The 19109-nt window shown below is 48.4% G+C and overlaps 1 non-coding gene across 1 annotated transcript; it reads right to left on the bottom strand.

Moving 5' to 3' along the window:
- Positions 1-18184: 18184 nt before the first annotated feature.
- LOC135040952 (U1 spliceosomal RNA) lies at positions 18185-18349 on the bottom strand. The gene has a single exon (XR_010234702.1). It is a non-coding gene; the product is annotated as a U1 spliceosomal RNA (small nuclear RNA).
- Positions 18350-19109: the final 760 nt, after the last annotated feature.

The following is a 19109-nucleotide window of genomic DNA, read 5'->3' as shown; positions in this document are numbered from 1 at the left end:
CACACGGCCCGCCCCCTACAGCCACGCTGGATCACGGTATAAAGTGGGCACAGAAGCCCCTTACCACCCTTTCATCAGCGGCCTCGTGATCCCGGAGGGCGGTGTGTGTGTGTGTGACTGACCTTAGGAAGAAACCGGAGCCTCCGCTGCAGTGACCCAGCAACCGGGGCACTGGAGTATACTGTGCCGCTGGGAGTGATGGAGCTGCAGTAAATATGTCTATTAGACCTAGGCTGCTGCAGCCCTTGTAGATTCTTATTAAAAAAGTTCTTCTTTTCTTGTCAAAATTAATAGCTAAGAATAAGATGCCTGAGGCAGCCCCCTGTTAAGTGGCCTGCTACTGAAGGCACCAACTACAAACTGAGCTCCCTGTTCATGGAAGCGAGGTTATAGAGGAGGGGGCGCTGAGTATCTTGTGAACAGTCAAAAGCTTTGAGCTTGTTGGTGCCTCAGATCAAGATCCTACTCTACACCCCAATATGAATCCTTGTGGAGTCCAGTGTACCCCACAGAAGAAAAAAATGTGTCACAACCATTGGCAGCAACATAAGAATAGCTGCTGATGGGCACAATTGAGAAAGGAAGGGGGGAAAACATTTGAATCCAGCACATATATGTAATTCGAATATGTAATTTGTACCTTCCTACTTTAAAATGTAATGGATGAACCTCACCCTGTGAGAACTATCTTCATGATCAAGAGATCTCATATGCAAGATAAGTATGTGTTGGGATAGGGCTGTGGAGGGCGGCTGCTCGGGCACACCCCCGTCAAGTTAAGGAGATTCAACTGAGGAAGCACAAGGGAACTCTCATCTGGGGACAACAACTGCAGGGAGAACACATTTTCAGATGAATGTGGGAGGGCAGAAGGCTGCCTAATACTGAAGCACCCCCAAACAACAAACCAAATGCAACAACTAGTGCAAGCATTCCTGGGGGAAGGCCTGCAGCAGATGGATCCAATATCAGCTCCAGAGTTGCTCTACAAGACAAGTAAAAGGGTGTGAGCCCTGCAGCACCACCTGTACTTTGCATACACACATATAGGACAGCATCTCTTATATGCCCCAGGGTCAATAAAATAGTATCCTTATCTAGGGTATCCATCCCCTCAGATAAGGTATCCGTCCATGCTGCTACAGCACTACACACCCAGGCCGACGCAATTGCCGGTCTGAGTAAGGTACCCGAATGTGTATAAATGGACTTCAGGGTTATCTCCTGTTTGCGGTCAGCAGACTCTTTGAGGGTAGCCGTATCCTGGGACGGGAGGGCTACCTTCTTGGATAAGCGTGTTAATGCTTTGTCCACCCTAGGGGAGGATTCCCATCTTAACCTATCCATTGATGGGAAAGGATACGCCATAAGAATCCTTTTGGAAATCTGCAGTCTTTTATCTGGAGATTCCCAGGCTTTTTCACATAACTCGTTCAGCTCGTGTGAGGGGGGAAAGGTTACCTCAGGCTTCTTTCCCTTGTACTTATGTACCCTCTTGTCAGGGACAGGGGGTTCCTCTGTGATGTGCAAAACATCTTTTATTGCCATAATCCTGTATCGTATGGATTTTGCCAATTTTGGCTGTAACTTTGCATCATCGTAATCGACACTGGAGTCAGAATCCGTGTCAGTATCTGTATCAACAATCTGGGATAGTGGGCGCTTATGAGACCCTGACAGTCCCTGCGACATAGGATCAGGCATGGGTTGAGACCCTGACTGTCCCGAAGCTTCAGCCTTGTCTAATCTTTTGTGCACTGAGTTTACACTAGCATTTAAAACATTCCACATATCCATCCAATCAGCTGTCGCAGAGACACCACATTAATTTGCTCCCGCTCCTCTCTAATATAGCCTTCTTCCTCAGACATGTCGACACACGTGTACCGACACACCACACACAGGGAATGCTTTTTCTGAAAACAGTTTCCCCACAAGGCCCTTTGGAGAGACAGAGAGAGAGAGTATGCCAGCACACACCCCAGCACTATATAACCCAGGAATAACACAGTAACTTAATGTTTGCCCAGTAGTGCTGCTGTATGTAATTTGCGCCGAATTATGTGCCCCCCCCCCTCTTTTCAACCCTCTTGTCTACCGTGGTTTCAGCAGGCGAGAGTCTGGGGAGCTGCCTCAGCGGTGCTGTGGAGAAAAAATGGCGCTGGTGAGTGCTGAGGGAGAAGCCCCGCCCCCTCGGCGGCGGGCTTCTGTCCCGCTTAAACTGTAAAATTGGCGGGGGCTCATACATATATACAGTGCTCAGCTGTATATATGTTATATTTTTGGCAAAAAGAGGTTTATATTGCTGCCCAGGGCGCCCTGCACCCTTACAGTGACCAGAGTATGTGAGGTGTATGGGAGCAATGGCGCACAGCTGCAGTGCTGTGCGTTACTTCAGTGAAGATCATGAAGTCTTCTGCCACCGCTGAAGTCTCTTTTCTTCTCATACTCACCCGGCTTCTATCTTCCGGCTCTGCGAGGGGGACGGCGGCGCGGCTCTGGGACGGACGGCGAGGGTGAGATCCTGCGTACCAATCCCGCTGGAGCTAATGGTGTCCAGTAGCCTAAGAAGCAGGACCTTGCAACTCAGAGAGTAGGGCTGCTTCTCTCCCCTCAGTCCCTCGATGCAGGGAGTCTGTTGCCAGCAGTGCTCCCTGAAAATTAAAAACCTAACAAAATACTTTCTGTCAGAAAGTTCAGGAGAGCTCCTGAAAAGCACACAGTTTCCACTGGGCACAGTATCAAACTGAGGTATGGAGGAGGGGCATAGAGGGAGGAGCCACTGCACACCCAGAACTAAAGTCTTTCTTAAAGTGCCCATGTCTCCTGCGGAGCCCGTCTATCCCCATGGTCCTTACAGAGTCCCCAGCATCCTCTAGGACGTTAGAGAAAATAGGATTTTAATACCTACTGGTAAATCCTTTTCTCTTAGTCCGTAGAGGATGCTGGGCACCCGTCCCAGTGCGTACTGTGTCTGCAGTTATTAAATGGCCCTTAACTCCAGAACATTTATGTGGAGACAACTTTCCCGACTTGACCATCTTCCTTGGATGTTTTCCCCCTGTGTGACTGCTCCCCAGCCTCGGAGGGTTGCATCCGTGGTCCCTAGGATCCAGTCCTGGATCCCGAACCATCGCCCCTCTAGGAGGTGAGAACTGTGCAGCCGCCAATGGAGTGATATTCTGGTCTTGGAAGACAGGATTATCCTCCGGTGCATGTGCAGGTGGGATCCGGACCACTTGTCCAACAGGTCCCACTGGAACACTCTAGCATGGAACCTGCCAAACTGAATGGCCTCGTAGGCCACAACCATCTTCCCCAGCAACCGAATGCATTGATGGATTAACACTCTTGCTGGTTTCAGAATTTGTTTGACCAGACTCTGGATCTCCATAGCCTTTCCACTGGAAGAAAACCTCTTCTGTGTCCAGTATCACTCCCAAAAACAACAACCGCGTCATTGGGACCAACTGCGATTTTGGCAAGTTTAGGAGCCAACCATGTTGTTGAAGAACTGTCAGGGAGAGTGCAATGTTTTGCAACAACTGGTCCCTGGATCTCGCCTTTATCAAGAGATCATCCAAGTACGGGATAATTGTGACTCCTTGCTTGCGAAGGAGAACCATCATTTCCGCCATCACCCTGGTGAAAATCCTCGGAGCCGTGGACAGACCAAACGGCAACGTCTGAAATTGGTAATGACAATCCTGAATTGCAAACCTCAGGTAGCTTGATGCAGTGGCTAAACGGAACATGTAAGTAGGCATCCTTATGTCTACCAAAACCATGAAATCTCCTTCCTCCGGACTGGAGATCCCTACCCTGAGAGATTCCATCTTGAAATTGAATTTCTTTAGGTAGAAATTGAGGGATTTCAGATTTCAGATTGGTCTGACTGAGCCTTCCGGCTTCGGGACCACGAAGAGGCTTGAATAAAAGCCTTCTCCCTGCTGACTAAGGCCGATTTGAACAATCGGTGAGGGGGAACGTCTTGAAACCCCAGTTTGTACCCTTGGGACACTATTTGTAAAACCCACGAGTCCAGGTCCAAATTAATCCAGAACTGACTGAAGTGTTTTAGACGTGCCCCCACTGGTGTGGGCTCCTGCAAGAGAGCCCCAGCGTCATGCAGTGGATTTGGCAGAAGCAGAGGACGATCTCTGCTCCTGCGATCTTGAAGAGGCTACAGACCTCTTCCCTCTTCTCCTTCCTCTACCTGCAAAGAAAGGGGAATCTTAACTTCTTGCATATCTATTGGGCCAAAATGACTGCGTTAGATAATGATGCGTCTACATCCGTTGAGAGGGAACATAGGGCAAGAAGGTTGACTTACCTGCGGGAGCTGCCGAGATCAAATTAACTAAGCCGTCGCCAAACAAGGCTTCACCTTCATAGGGAAGAGACTCCCTTTCTTCTTGGAGTCAGCATCAGCATTCCCTTGGTGAATCCACAATGCCCTCCTATCCGAGACTGCCATGAAATTGGCCCGTGAACTCAAGAGTCCTATATCCCTTGCAGTCGTAAGTATGCTGCAGTGTCCTTGATATGATCCAACGTAAGGAGCATCCCATGTCTCCAGGATATCTATATCGGATGACAAGGTATTCGACCAATTCTTGAATACTACTACTCACCCATGCGCATGTAATGGCAGGTCTAAGTAATGTACCCGTGGTTACATAACTAGAAATAATGTAGCTTCCTGCATACGATCCGCTGGATTTGTGACAGGGCCCCGTGCAGAACAGGGGGTGATTCCCACTTTATTCTGTCCGCGGCAGGAAATGAATAAACAACCGGAAACCTTTTGGGGATTTGAAACCATCTTGTCGAGCTGGCCCAGACTTTCTCAAACAGAGATGGAGGAACGTTACATCAGCTTTCATTATATATCTATATATACATACATATAGACCCCTTTGTCAGGAACAGCAGGGTCCTCAGTGATGTTAATATGTCCTTAATATCCACAATCATGTACTGAATGCTCCTTGCCAATATTGGATCTAATCAGGAAATATTATGGTCGACATAGGAATCAGTATCCGAGTCAGTATCAGTGTGTAGTAACTGGGCAAAATAACATTTTTGCGGGGCCTGAGGGAGAAGAAGCATAGCCATGAACATCACATCTTTTCTCTACGTCTGTGTCTGGGACACAGATTTATCCAACCTCACTCTGATATTACTGAAACTTTCACCCAGTCAGTTATTGGTGGTGCCAACAGGGCCACCATCATATGTCTGCATTCCTAATATAGTTTCCTCTTGGAAAAACATTCAGCCACCGACATGTTGACACACATGTACCAAGTACCCACAGACACATCGGCTTATGGGGGATAGACCTACAGTAAATCTGTCAGAGGGACAGATGGGATTTTTCAGCTCACAACCCAGCGTCAAAAGTACACAGTCTGGGAAATAATAAACTCTATAGTGATAGACTTGTAACGCTCTATAGATGTGCTGGTGAGGTGAGGAAGAAGCCCCGCCGCTGTAATGGCACGCTTCTGTCCCGCTCAGAAACAAATAATTAATTACGCTGGTGGGGTAAGGACAGTGCCCAGGCACTAATGTCCACTTTTGCCAGCCTTTTGTGAGGAATTTATGCGCCCAGGGTGCCCCCCCCCCCCCCCAACGCCCTGCACCCTGCAGTGCCTGTGTTTGTGTGGGAGCATGGCGCACAGCATTCCGCTCGCTGCGTGGTACCTCAGAATGCCATCTGTTCTTCTGCTACTCGCCTGTCTTCTGACTTCTGGCTCTGTAAGGGGGTGACGGCAGGCTACGGGAGTGGGCATCTAGGCGTACCCAGCGATCAGCACCCTCAGGAGCTAATGGTGTCCTGTCAGCCAGAAGTAGAGCCATTGAACTCACTAGAAGTTGGTCATACTTCTCTCCCCTAAGTCCCACGAAGCAGGGAGACTGTTGCCAGCAGCCTCCCTGAAAATAAGAAAAACTAACATAAGTCTTTTCAGAGAAACTCAGTAGAGCTCCCCTGTAGTGCATCCAGTCTCACTGGGCACAATTCTAAAACTGGAGTCTGGAGGAGGGGCATAGAGGGAGGAGACAGTTCACACCCTTTGAAAGTCTTAAAGTGCCCATGTCTCCTGCGGATCCAGTCTATACCCCATGGTTCTTAATGTGATCCCAGCATCCTCTAGGACGTATGAGAAAACAAATAACGCACACACGAGGAGAGAACAAAGGAAGCTATAAGGAGGGGAGGGGAGGGGGGGGGGTAAGGTAAGGTAGTAAAGGCATATTGGATAAACTACAACCTTATACATATTCATTAATGTACCAGTAGTTAGAAGTAGAAGAACTCTGACAGAAACCACAAAGCTTATCTAAAGCCACACCACACTGGATATGCCCAATCTCATTTGATCTTTGAAGCAAAGCAGTATTGGACTTTGTTACTACCAAGCAGTCTCCCATCCATGTATTATCAGATTCTTTAGGTGTTTTTAAACTACCAACACCCTTTTCTTGGTACATTTAATTTTTACACATATTCTTTTATGTACCAGAAGTTAGAAGTAGAAAAGCTCTAACAGAAACCACCAGCTCATCTACAGCCACAGCACAATGGATTTGCCCAATCTCTCCTGATCATGGAAGCGGAGCAGTGTTGGTCCTGGTTTTAGTACTAGGATGGGAGACCACCAGGAAATACCAGGAGCTGTGTGTATTTTTACAATACCAACACCGTTCTCTTGATGCATTCCATTTTGAAACATTGGGGCAGATCTATTAAGCCTGGTGAACTGATAAAGTGCAAGGTGATAAAGTACCAGCCAGTCAGCTCCTAACTGTCATTTTTCAAACCCAGCCTGTGACATGGCAATTAGGAGCTGATTGGCTGGTACTTTATCACCATGCAAATTATCATTCCACCAGGTTTAATAAATCGGCCGCTTATTCATTTATGTACTAGTAGTTAGAAGTAGAAGAACTCTAACAGAAACCACTAAGCTCATCTACAGCCACACCACACTGTATATGCCCAATATCACCTGATCTTAGGCCTGGTTTGTTCTTGGATGTGAGACCACCTGGGAATACCAGGTGCTGTAGGTAGTTTTATACTACCAACACCGTTCTCTTGATGCATTCTATTTTGAAACTTATTCATTGATGTAGAAGTTAGAAACAGCAAAAATCATCTACAGCCGCATCACACTGGATATGTCCAATCTCATCTGATGTTGGAAGCTAAGCAGTGTTGTGCCTGGTTAGTTTTTGGATTTCAGGTCCTGCCTTCTGGTTTGGCCACGGCACCTCGGAAATTCACCAAGGTCATGGCCGTGATGACGACCCTTCATCATCGGTGGACCAGGGAGGAATCTCTCCTCCCGATAAACATTCTGGAATTGCGGGCAGTGTTCAATTCATTGATACTGGCCCTGCCTCTAGTACAGAACAGTCCTGTTCAAGTACAATCGGACAACGCCACCACGGTAGTGTACACAAATCATCAAGTCGGCACTCGAAACTGCATGGCAAAGCTGGAAGTATAAAAAAATCCTCAGTTGGGTAGAACGTCATCTGCCAGCAATATCGGCAGTGTTCATTCCCGGAGTCCTCAACTGGGAAGCGGATTTCCTCAGTCGTCAGGACGTTCACGCTGGAGAGTGGAGAGGCTGCAGCAGAAATATCTGCACTGGTGTCAGTAGGTGACTGAGGCAGGGATGACTGGGAGATAGTGGGTGACTGAAGCATGTATGAGTGGGATATAGTGGGTGACTGAAGCCGGGGTGACTGGGAGATAGTGGGTGACTGATGCAGGGGTGACAGTGATAGTGGGTGACTTAGGCAGGGGTGACAGGGAGATAGTGGGTTACTGAGGGAGGGGTGATAGGAAGGGGTTGGGTAAGTATGGGAAGAAAGTGGGTGACAGGGATAATAAATGAATAAGGCAGGGATGATAGGGAGATAGTGGATGACTGTGGCAGGGGTGACAGGGACAGTAAGAGACTGAGGCAGGGTTGACAGGGATAGTGGGTGACTGAAGCAGGGGTGATAGAGTGACAGTGGGTGACTGAGGCAGGGGTGACAGGGATAGTGGGTGACTGAGTCAGGGGTCGCAGGTATAGTGGTTGACTGAGGCAGCGGTGACTGGGAGATAGTGGGTAACTGAGGCAGGGGTGACAGGGAAAGTGTGCGACTCAGGCAGGGGTGATAGGGAGATAGTGGGCAGCATATCTCTGCCTCACTGCAGCAGCACATTCCTGCTTCACTGACAGCAGCACATCCCTGCAACGTTGACAGCAACACATCCCTGCAACATTGACGGCAGCACATCCCTGCCTCATTGACGGCAGCACATCCCTGCCTCACTTATAGCAGCACATCCCTGCCTCGCTGACAGCAGCACATCACTGCCTTGCTGACAGCAGCACATCACTGCTTCACTGACAGCAGCACATCACTGCTTCACTGACAGCAGAACATCCCTGCCTCACTGGCAGCAGCACATCCCTGCTTTACTGACAGCTGTATATAGGGCCTAATTAAGACCTGATCCCTGCTGTGCATATTCACACAACAGGAGATCAGGTCTGAAGTGCGTGTGTGCTGGTGCCACAGTGCACCGGCACATGCCAGAGATGCGATCAGCATCTCTGCCCAGTGAGCACCTCTGCCTGATTGACAGGTAGAGGCGGTCACTGGGCAGGAGGAGTCGGGCCAGCGGCGTTGTGCCGCCATTGGGGGCACAGTCAGGACAACGCAGACATGACCGGACCGTATGGGGGCGGGGCCGTGACGGCTATGTGACCCGGACAGCAACGGGCCTTATTTACTAAAATCTCAGATAAATTTTATGGCATTTATGTGCAGTCTAGTTTGCACAGTTGATAGAGTGTTGATCTTGCACTATCAATGTAAGCCTCACATAGGTTTGATACACATGTAAGTTTGTTTTTATTTTACTACATTGTGGTTTGTGGCTCTATACCATGTAATGCATGTCTTTTAACAGTAGTCAAGTCTTCCAATGTGCTTGTTAGTGAAACCCAATACATAGCTTTATTTTATTTTGTTTCTTCAAATATTACATAGTAACATAGTAACATAGTATCTGAGGTTGAAAAAAGACAATTGTCCATCGAGTTCAACCTATTTGTGGTGTCCTATGCATGATGATTTTACTAAAATTTCTGACTGATGCTGCTATCAGCCATTGCATTTTATCCCTATTTATAGTAACTGTAATGCATGACTATGCACCATACCCCTGGATATCCTTATCCAATAGGAATTTATCTAACCCATTCTTAAAGGTGTTGACAGATTCCGCCATTACAACTCCCTCGGGCAGGGAATTCCAAACACGTATTGTCCTTACCGTGAAAAAGCCTTTACGCTGTATTGTGCGGAATCTCCTCTCCTCTAACCTGAGCGAGTGTCCACGAGTCCTCTGTGTTGATCTAACCAGAAACAGGTCCCGCGCAAGCTCTGTGTATTGTCCCCTTATATATTTGTAGATGTTGATCATATCCCCTCTTAGTCTCCGCTTTTCCAATGTAAACATGCCTAGTCTTTCAAGCCTTTCCTTGTATTCCATCATCTCCATGCCCTTAATTAGTTTGGTCGCCCTCCTCTGTACCTTTTCAAGCTCCAGGATATCCTTTTTGTAGTACGGTGCCCAGAACTGTACACAGTATTCAAGGTGTGGCCTCACTAGTGATTTATATAACGGGAGTATAATACTCTCGTCCCTAGCATCAATACCCCGTTTTATGCATGCTAATATCTTATTAGCCTTCTTTGCTGCAGTCCTACTTTGGGTACTACTGCTTAGCTTGCTATCTATGAGGACACCTAAGTACTTTTCCAGTACAGAATCCCCTAATTTTACCCCATTTAGTAGGTAGGCATATGTCTTATAACTTTTTTTTTCAATATATAAACATTTTTATTATAAGATTTTCAATGACACAAGTACATCCAAGTTGCAGATTATGGATTGTGAAGGACAAATCAACCATATAAACAATTTAAGCAATTTAAATTGCATGCAGGTAGTAGAATATCAAACTCCTTGGATGAAAGTTGGTCGTAATAAACTAGGATAGAAAAGAATAAAGTAGAAAATAAGATTTTAAACCTACCGGTAAATCTTTTTCTCGTAGTCCGTAGAGGATGCTGGGGACTCCGTAAGGACCATGGGGATAGACGGGCTCCGCAGGAGACATGGGCACTTTAAGAAAGACTTTAGTTCTGGGTGTGCACTGGCTCCTCCCTCTATGCCCCTCTATGCCACAGTTAGAGAAACTGTGCCCAGAGGAGACTGACAGTATGAGGAAAGGATTTTGTTAATCCAGGGCAAGATTCATACCAGCCACACCAATCACACCGTATAACTTGTGATAAACTACCCAGTTATGAGTACGAAAAAACAACATACTGTAGCATCAGTGCAGGACCGATGCAACTCTAACATAACCCTTATTGAAGCAATAACTATATACAAGTATTGCAGAAGTAGTCCGCACTTGGGACGGTCGCCCAGCATCCTCTACGGACTACGAGAAAAAGATTTACCGGTAGGTTTAAAATCTTATTTTCTCTAACATCCTAGAGGATGCTGGGGACTCCGTAAGGACCATGGGGATTATACCAAAGCTCCAAAACGGGCGGGAGAGTGCGGATGACTCTGCAGCACCGATTGAGCAAACATGAGTTCCTCCTCAGCCAGGGTATCAAACTTATAGTATTTTGAAAAGGTGTTTGAACCTGACCAAGTAGCAGCTCGGCACAGCTGTAGTGCCGAGACCCCTCGGGCAGCCGCCCAAGAAGAGCCCACTTTCCTCGTGGAATGGGCCTAGACCGATTTCGGTAACTGCAATCCAGCCATAGAATGCGCTTGCTGAATCGTGTTACAAATCCAGCGAGCAATAGCCTGCTTTGAAGCAGGGGCACCAATCTTGTTGGTTGCATACAGGACAAACAGCGCTTCAGTTTTCCTGACTCTAGCCGTCCTGGCCACGTAAATTTTCAAAGCCCTGACCACATCAAGTAACTCGGAATCCTCCAAGTCACGCATAGCCAAAGGCACCACAATAGGTTGGTTCATATGAAAAGATGAGACCACTTTTGGTAGGAATTGAGGACGGGTCCGCAATTCCGCTCTATCCACATGGTACACCAAATATAGGCTTTTATGTGACAAAGCCGCTAATTCCGACACTCGCCTAGCCGAAGCCAAGGCTAATAACATGACCACCTTCCATGTGAGATATTTTAACTCCACCGTTTTAAGTGGTTCAAACCAGTGTGATTTTAGAAAACTTAACACCACGTTAAGGTCCCAAGGTGCCACCGGAGGCACAAAAGGAGGCTGAATATGCAGCACTCCTTTTACAAAAGTCTGAACTTCTGGAAGAGAAACCAATTCTTTTTGAAAGAAAATGGATAAGGCCGAAATCTGGACCTTAATAGAGCCTAATTTTAGGTCCAAATTCACTCCAGTTTTTAGGAAGTGAAGGAAACGGCCCAGATGGAATTCTTCCGTAGGAGCATTCCTGGCCTCACACCAAGAAACATAATTTCGCCATATACGGTGTAATGTTTTGACGTTACATCCTTCCTAGCCTTTATCAGCGTAGGGATGACCTCAACCGGAATGCCTTTCACTGCTAGGATCCGGCATTCAACCGCCATGCCGTCAAACGCAGCCGCGGTAAGTCTTGGAACAAACAGGGCCCCTGATGCAACAGGTCCTGTCTTAGAGGAAGAGGCCACGGATCTTCTGTGAGCATTTCCTGCAGATCCGGATACCAGGTCCTCCGTGGCCAATCTGGAACAATGAGGATTGTTCTCACTCCTCTTTGTCTTATTATCCTTAACACCTTGGGTATGAGAGGAAGAGGAGGAAATACATAGACCGGCCGGAACACCCACGGTGTCACTAGGGTGTCTACAGCTACTGCCTGAGGGTCTCTTGACCTTGCGCAATACCTCTGTAGCTTTTTGTTGAGCCGGGACGCCATCATGTCTATCTGTGGCAGTTCCCACCGACTTGTAATCTGTGCAAAGACTTCCTGATGAAGTCCCCACTCTCCCGGATATAGGTCGTGTCTGCTGAGGAAGTCTGCTTCCCAGTTGTCCACTCCCAGAATGAACACTGCTGACAGTGCGCTTGCGTGATTCTCCACCCAGCGAAGAATTCTGGTGGCTTGTGCCATCGCCACTCTGCTCCTTGTGCCGCCTTGGCGGTTTACATGAGCCACTGCGGTGACGTTGTCTGACTGGATCAGAACCGGTTGGTCGCGAAGTAAGGTCTCCGCTTGACGTAGGGCATTGTATATGGCCCCTAGTTTCAGGATGTTGATGTGAAGACAAGTCTCTTGACTTGACCAAAGACCTTGGATATTTCTTCCCTGTGTGACTGCTCCCCAACCTTGGAGGCTTGCCTCTGTGGTCACCAGGATCCAGTCCTGAATGCCGAATCTGCGTCACTCGAGAAGGTGAGCACTCTGCAGCCACCACAGGAGTGATACCCTGACCCTGGGGGACAGGGTGATCAACCAATGCATCTGCAAATGTGACCCAGACCACTTGTCCAGTAGGTCCCATTGGAAAGTCCTCGCATGGAAATTGCCGAATGGAATGGCTTCGTATGATGCCACCATCTTTCCCAGGACTCGAGCGCAGTGATGCACTGACACAAGTTTTGGTTTCAATAGGTTCCTGACAAGAGTCATGAGTTCCTGGGCCTTTCCTATCGGGAGATAAACTCTCTTCTGGTCTGTGTCCAGAATCATGCCCAAGAAAGACAGACGAGTCGTAGAAACCAACTGCGACTTTGGGATATTGAAAATGCAGCCGTGTTGCTGTAACACTTTCAGTGAAAGTGATACGCTGTTCAGCAACTGCTCTCTTGATCTCGCTTTTATGAGATCGCTCAAGTACGGGATAATTGTGACACCTTGCTTACGCAGGAGAACCATCATTTCCGCCATTACCTTGGTGAAAATTCTCTGGGCCGTGGAGAGACCAAACAGCAACGTCTGAAATTGGCAATGACAGTCCTGTACCGCAAATCCGAGGTACGCCTGATGAGATGGATAAATGGGGACATGAAGGTATGCATCCTGTACACAAATGCGGACAACAGGTGTCAAGCCGTGTGTTGCCTTTGTCAAGCTGTAATAAGTAGGGGTAAGGACGTTAACCACCTCAGAACATCCTCCCTTATACGTCACCTGCAGCGCATTAATCATGTCAGTGACAAGTTCAAAAACTTTGGATGACAGCGGAAGCAGTCCACTGACCACTAAATCCCTTCCTCTTGTAACCAAGCTCCTGCAAACCACACCACCAACTCCCTCAGTGTCAATTTCCTCCTTAGACAGGAAAGCCAATAGTCCTGCAGGCCATGTCACTGGCAAGTCTGACGAGTCCTCTCCTGCCTGGGATTCCTCCGATGCATCCTTGAGTGTAACGCCTAATGCTGCTGGCGCTGCTGTTGTTGCTGCTGGGAGTCGATCGTCATCCCAGAGGGGAAGTCGGAAGACCACTTGTACTACTTCCAGTAGGCAATTGACTGTCCAACAGTCCTTTGCGAGGAAGATGAAATATCACAGCAGTCATCCTGCTGCAAAGCGGATAACTCAGGTCTTGTCAGCCTGGGTGGTGAGAAACGTGGTTCCGGTATCCATCGTTAATTCAGAGGCAACTAGAGACTTGATTGAGGTACTGTGTCCCCGGTACCAAATGCCATCTAGGTTCCATTTCTCTAGGCAGGCGATACCGAAAATGTACACAGACCTCAGAAAAAGAGTCACCAGTGTCCTAAAAAATGCAGTTGTACCCAAGGTCCACTAGTCCACATGTCCGTGGTTAAGTGGAGCAGGGCAGACTCAGGACTATATGACTGTGACAGCCCACTGGGTAGATGTATTGCCTCCCGCAGCAAGAACAGCAGCGGCGGCACCAGTAGCAGCATCTCGCAAATGCCAACTCGTTCCTAGGCAGACTACGCTTTGTATCACCGCTTTCCATAAGAGGCACACAGCTGACAACCTCTTACGGAAACTGAGGAACATCATCGCAGAATGGCTTACCCCAATTGGACTCTCCTGGGGATTTGTGACATCGGACAATGCCACCAATATTGTGCGTGCATTACATCTGGGCAAATTCCAGCACGTCCCATGTTTTGCACATACATTGAATTTGGTGGTGCAGAATTATTTAAAAAAACGACAGGGGCGTGCAAGAGATGCTGTCGGTGGCCCGAAGAATTGCGGGCCACTTTCTGCATTCAGCCACCGCGTGCCGAAGACTGGAGCACCACCAAACATTCCTGCACCTGCCCTGCCATCCTCTGAAGCAAGAGGTGGTAACGAGGTGGAATTCAACCCTCTATATGCTTCAGAGGATGGAGGAGCAGCAAAAGGCCATTCAAGCCTATACATCTACCCACGATATAGACAAAGGAGGGGGAATGCACCTGACTCAAGCGCAGTGGAGAATGATTTCAACGTTGTGTAAGGTTCTGCAACCCTTTGAACTTGCCACACGTGAAGTCAGTTCAGACACTGCCAGCCTGAGTCAGGTCATTCCCCTCATCAGGCTTTTGCAGAAGAAGCTGGAGACATTGAAGGAGGAGCTAAAACAGAGCGATTCCGCTAGGCATGTGGGACTTGTGGATGGAGCCCTTAATTCGCTTAACCAGGATTCAATCTGTTGAAATCAGAGCAATACATTTTGGCCACCGTGCTCGATCCTAGATTTAAAACCTACATTGTATCTCTCTTTCCGGCAGACACAAGTCTGCAGAGGTTCAAAGACCTGCTGGTGAGAAAATTGTCAAGTCAAGCGGAACGTGACCCGTCAACAGCTCCTCCTTCACATTCTCCCGCAACTGGGGGTGCAAGGAAAAGGCTAAGAATTCCGAGCCCACCCGCTGGCGGTGATGCAGGGCAGTTTGGAGTGAGTGCTGACATCTGGTCCGGACTGAAGGACCTGGCAACGATTACTGACATGTCGTCTACTGTCACTACATATGATTCTGTCACCTTTGAAAGAATGGTGGAGGATTATATGAGTGACCGCATCCAGGTAGGCACGTCAGACAGTCCGTATGTATACTGGCAGGAAAAAGAGGCAATTTGGAGGCCCTTGCACAAACTGGCTTTATTCTACCTAAGTTGCCCTCCCTCCAGTGTGTACTCCAAAAGAGTGTTTAGTGCAGCCGCTCACCTTGTCAGCAATCGGCGTACGAGGTTACTTCCAGAAAATGTGGAGAAGATGATGATCATCAAAATGAATTATAATCAATTCCTCCGTGGAGACATTTACCAGCAATTGCCTCCAGAAAGTACACAGGGATCTGAGATGGTGGATTCCAGTGGGGACGAATTAATAATATGTGAGGGGGGCGATGTACACAGTGAAAGGGGTGAGGAATCGTAGGATGATGAGGTGGACATCTTGCCTCTGTAGAGCCAGTTTGTGCAAGGAGAGATTGATTGCTTCTTTTTTGGTGGGGGCCCAAACCAACCAGTCATTTCAGTCAGCCGTGTGGCAGACCCTGTTGCTGAAATGATGGGTTCGTCAATGTTTTTCTTTTCAATCTAAGCCCCTGCAGTTTTCTGTAAGAATCTGCTTCGCTATGATGATCAACAAGTCACAAGGGCAAACACTCAGGGCTGGAGGCGTAGATCTTAGGACCAGCTGCTACAAGCATGGCAAAGGTGTCACTATCATTGGTGACACCCAGAGAGGCAGCGAGGGAGATTGTAATGCAGTGCGCGCAGATAAGCAGCGCAATGGTAAAAAGAGGCATGGTCTCATAGGTAGGGGTGTGGCCTGTTTTCCTGAATCTCCATTTTGTTGCTCCGGGTATCCCGGGGGTTGAGTGCTGCACCCGGGGACTAGTGTGTGAGTTTTGCTGGCTCCTGCACAGTGACAGAAACTGGGTGTTGCACGTAATGTTACAGTGAAACACCCATATTCTGTCACTGAAGAGGAGCTGGCACTTTGGTGTCACCCCCCTTGGCGGGTGACACTCGGGTGTGGGCCGCAACCCCGTTGTGATGCCACTGACCCATGGGAAGCTTTACGTGGCTTACCCATGTGTTAGTAGCCCCAAGCATCTTTTGTGTTAGTCCCTGAAGAAAAACTTCAAATATTTACAAATACATTTTGTAATCAATGGGCCTAATTCAGTAAGGATTGCAAATTCTGCTAAGTAACAGAATTTGCAATCCTTTGGTTCGCATGCTGGGGCCACCCAGCATGCCGCCTCCCTTCTTGACCACGCTGAAATTGCAGTCTCAGTGCAGTTCAGCGTGATCATAAAAAATGGGTTAGCCTCCTGTTGGTGCAGACTGTATGTGTGCGCAGGAAGCCGCCACCATTTTTGTGATCGCAGCTGTTGCATGTGATGTCATGCAGCAGCTCTGACCACGCCTCCTGTTTCTCCGTTGCCGACCCCATTTTGTAGCCCTGCCCATGCACCGCTCCATCTCCGACTTGGAAATGGATTGTTGCTGACCCCCCCCCCCGAGCACCAATTGACAGTCAGAAGCGATCGCATTATCTGCGGGGTGCCGCAGAAAATGCAGGCGCATGCGTATGCTCTTAGCAATTTTTGCAGTTGGATTGCTTATTGCGATTGCAATCCAACCTGAATCAGGCTCTATTACCTATCACAATGCACAGCGGGTAGTACAAAATGGGGTTAATATAAGAGAAAACCCCCCCAGAGCTGTGCTCCTTAACTGTCCCTGGTGGCTAGTGGAGCGGCTGCCCAGTAATCAGTGTCCACGCCAGTGCGCACATGGCCCACCCCCTACAGCCACGCTGGATCTCGGTATACTGTGGGCACAGAAGTCCCTTACCTCCCTTTCATCAGCGGCCTCGTGATCCCGGAGGGCGGTGTGTGTGTGACTGACCTTAGGAAGAAACCGGAGCCTCCACTGCAGTGACCCAGCAACCAGGGCACGGGAGTATACTGCGCCGCTGGGAGTGATGGAGCTGCAGTAAAGATGTCTATTAGACCTAACCTGCTGCAGCCCTTGTAGATTCTTATAAAAAAAGTTCTTCTTTTCTTGTCAAAATTAATAGCTAAGAATAGGCTGCCTGAGGCAGCCCCCTGTTAAGTGGCCTGCTACTGAAGGCACCAACTACAAACTGAGCTCCCTGTTCATGGAAGCGAGGTTATAGAGCAGGGGGCGCTGAGCATCTTGGGAACAGTCAAAAGCTTTGAGCCTGTTGGTGCCTCAGATAAAGATCCTACTCTACACCCCAATGTGAATCCTTGTGGAGTCCAGTGTACCCCACAGAAGAAATGAATGTGTCACACCCATTGGCAGCAACATTAGAATAGCTGCTGATGGGCACAATTGAGAAAGGAAGGGGGGAAAACATTTGAATCCAGCACATATATGTAATTTGAATATGTAATTTGTACCTTCCTACTTTAAAATGTAATGGATGAACCTCACCCTGTGAGAACTATCTTCATGATCAAGAGATCTCATACGCAAGAAAAGCATGTGTTGGGATAGGGCTGTGGAGGGCGGCTGCTCGAGCACACCCCCGTCAAGTTAAGGAGATTCAACTGAGGAAGCACAAGGGAACTCTTGTCTGGGGACAACAACTGCAGGGAGACCACATCTTTTCAGATGAAAATGAGAGGGCGGAAGGCTGCCTAATACTGAAGCACCCTCAAACATCAAACCATATGCAACAACTAGTACAAGCATTCCTGGGGAAAGGTCTGCAGCAGACGGATTTGCATACGGTGATGTCATCCAAGCAGTGGGCCAAAGTTGGCTGGAACCCTCATCTGCATATGAAAAAAGAAAAGGGGCGCTTGGATGACCCCTAGTTCGCATTGAACACCCCCCACCCTCCTTTGGTGTGGGGCTCATGTTGGCCATGCCCCAGCCCCTGAAGCATTCAAGCTGATTTCTTGCAGCAGCTGGGCACTGTAACAGCTCCAGAGCTGCTCTGTAAGGCAAATAAAAGGGTGTGGGCCCTGCAACACCACCTGTAGTTCGCATTGTGCGTTGGAAGGCACAAAGTAAGCAGACGGGAGAAGTCAGGATAGTGCGCAAGGGCATAGAAGGGAGGGGCTCAAGAAAAGAGAAGTGGAAACAGACAGCAAACTAGGCTGGAGAGAGACCTGAGACAATGAGATCTAAATTATACCAGAGCCAACCAGGGGAAAGCACAAATGCAGCCCCCCCCCCACCACAAATTATGCAGTCGAGATTCCCACATTTGGGGAAATCACAGAGGTCAGCATACCCAGAATGCAATGAATGAACCTCACCCTGGGAAAACAATCTTCATGACCATGGTATCACCTAAGCAAAATAAGTATGATTTGAGAAAGGGCTGGGGAGGGCCGCTGCTCAGGCACACCTCCGTCAAGTAAAGGAGATTCAACTGAGGCAGCACAAGGGAACTCTCATCTGGGGACAACAACTGCAGGGAGAACACATTTTCAGACGAATGTGTGAGGGCAGAAGGCTGCCTAATACTGAAGCACCCCCCAAACAACAAACCAAATGCAACAACTAGTGCAAGCATTCCTGGGGGAAGGCCTGCAGCAGATGGATTCGCATATGGTGATGTCATCCAAGCAATGGGTATAGTTGGCTGCAACCCTCGTCTGCATATGAAAAGAGAAAATGGTCGCGCAGGGCATGGCGGCCTTTGTGGGGTTGCGCTTGGATGACCCCTAGATCGCTTTATACACCCCCATCAGTGTGGGGCTCATGTTGGCCATGCCCCAGCCCCTGAAGCATTCAAGCTGATTTCTTGCAGCAGCTGGACCCAGTAACAGCTCCAGAGTTGCTCTACAAGACAAGTAAAAGGGTGTGAGCCATGCAGCACCACCTGTAGTTTGCATACACACATATATAGGACAGCATCTCTTATATGCCCCAGGGGCAATAAAATAGTATCCTTATCTAGGGTATCCGTCCATGCCGCTACAGCACTACACATACACACCCAGGCCGACGCAATTGCCGGTCTGAGTAAGGTACCTGAATGTGTATAAATGGACTTCAGGGTAATCTCCTGTTTGCGGTCAGCAGACTCTTTGAGGGTAGCCGTATCCTGGGACGGGAGGGCTA

The sequence above is a fragment of the Pseudophryne corroboree genome, unplaced genomic scaffold, assembly GCF_028390025.1.
Source record: "Pseudophryne corroboree isolate aPseCor3 unplaced genomic scaffold, aPseCor3.hap2 scaffold_782, whole genome shotgun sequence".
Classification (NCBI taxonomy): Eukaryota; Metazoa; Chordata; class Amphibia; order Anura; family Myobatrachidae; genus Pseudophryne; species Pseudophryne corroboree.
Note: the sequence above shows the minus strand (reverse complement) of the source record. Positions and strands in the feature narration are given on the sequence as shown.